The 2,002-nt window shown below is 36.4% G+C and overlaps 1 pseudogene; it reads right to left on the bottom strand.

The window, feature by feature from the left end:
• Positions 1 to 829: 829 nt before the first annotated feature.
• LOC124895424 lies at positions 830 to 1,371 on the bottom strand (annotated as a pseudogene).
• Positions 1,372 to 2,002: the final 631 nt, after the last annotated feature.

Below are 2,002 nucleotides of genomic sequence, written 5' to 3'. Positions count from 1 at the left end.
TCCAGTACCAACTGCAATCTTGAGGTTTGTCCACCACAATTTGCCACAATAGCCTACCAACAGCAGCCAAATTCCAAAGCCTGCTAGATTGATCTTTCTCTTCTCCTCATTACCTCCCCGATAAGAATCGTTTGCACCTGTTATCTACCTCCTTTAATACAGTCCGAGATAAAACAAATACAACAGCTCAAAAATTATAGACAGAAAACAATACAGAATTGAGTATTACAGTCCTTATCCTACTAGTGATCTTGTCTATCAACATATTACAGTCTATCTTGTTCCACTTCTTTGGGGACAATGGAAGCCCAAGATACCTGATAGGAAAAACCACAATATAGAATCCAGTTTTTTTTCAGAATTGCAGATTTTAAGTAAATACTTAAACCGGTATAAAGTTAACAAGTGGACACATGCTTCTTACATGACAAATCATGTGAGGTGCACGCATTCCACATGGTAATTCATGTGAGATTTTTCATGTAGGACGCGTGTGTCTACTTGTGCACGCCTAGAGTTGGAGGCTAAGTTAAAGTGTCAGTTTATGCATAATTCATTAGTAATAATGTTTTCGAGGCTTCAACTTGAGTTTAATAAACTTAAGCCGTTTATGAAAAAAATTGTTACGTGAACATTTATTATCAAGATTCAGTGTCAGAAAACTTTTATAAGAATAGGGTAGTCCTTTGCACTAAAACTTTCGCTATGTGCGGAGTTTTGAAAAGGCTTGAACCCATTGCCTCCTATTTTTTCTTGGGGATATTTTGAGTTGTGTCTCTGTGGCGGTGTAGCCATGCGGCAAGTTTATGTGCTAATATAAATATAAAATTTAGCACGAGGGACCCCTGTAGAAAAAGTTTACCACTTTGTATTCCCTCTTTGAATGAAGATATCCAAATCATACAAATTGATCGCCTCCAGAGCAAGTAGAAGGTGAACAACCCGGCAATTCACGGATTTGTTTGATGGCAGAATTGCACAAATAAAAACGATGATCAACTAAAATGCAAATCAAACCACAGCATGCAAGCCATTGGTGAAGAGCGTCGAGACCAGGGACAATGAAAGTACAAAGCTCTTCACCGCGTTGTTTCTCTCCTTCTATGTCAACTGAAATGAATCGTAGCTTGTGCTCTCTCGACCATGTGGGATACTCGCACTGCATTGAAAGAAGTTTGGGGGAACTTTCCAGAGATTGCTTCTGGTGAGAACGAATGAAAGAAGGACTAATAATAAAGTCATTCCAAAATTTTGATACACACCTCAACATGGACAATGAGGAAATCTTAGGAAAATAGAGGTCATAACATCAACAGATAGCTTTTTAAAGTACTCATTATTTGAGTCATTCCCTTTCTTCTTCTTATTAGGCTGCAAGTATAATCAATGTGGCAAATATTAGGCTCAAGGAGTGTTAGCAAAACGCAAATATATATATATATAGAGAGAGAAAGACCAAGAATTATAAGCATGAATGACGAATATAAGGAAAAAGGAATTGAAATTTTCTTTTTCAGATAATGTGGCAAATATTAGGCTCAAGGAGTGTTAGCTCATTGGCATGCCAGAGTATGCCTTTGAACCTTGATGACGATACTGAAGTGCATATTAAGCGAGGCAACACGTTTTGAGCCTTGCTTTAGGGCTTATGCCCGCTCTTTGACAACACTAGACTCAAGACGAGATAGATATTCACGAAATCTATAACGAAAAGAAACTGAACATTGAAAAGCAGAAAAATATATAATAGTAGCTTTATATTTTAAATACATACCCTATGGTTTTTCGTATTTTAAAGTTGTTTTCTTTCTAAAGTCATTAGCTTGGTGGGATTCTACCTATCAGTATAAACTATTAACATACATTGATTTTCTTTTTGAGAGATCATTAACGATTGCTATTGCATTCAAGTTCGAATTTTCTTCTACTTGTAATTTGTGTAGTCTTTTATGAATGAAGGTAGGTATTTATGCACATATGAAAATAAAGTAACAACACAAGG

This window comes from Capsicum annuum, unplaced genomic scaffold (genome assembly GCF_002878395.1).
Source record: "Capsicum annuum cultivar UCD-10X-F1 unplaced genomic scaffold, UCD10Xv1.1 ctg82007, whole genome shotgun sequence".
Taxonomy (NCBI): domain Eukaryota; kingdom Viridiplantae; phylum Streptophyta; class Magnoliopsida; order Solanales; family Solanaceae; genus Capsicum; species Capsicum annuum.
The sequence above is the reverse complement of the archived record's forward strand: the minus strand, read 5'-3'. Positions and strand labels throughout refer to the sequence as shown.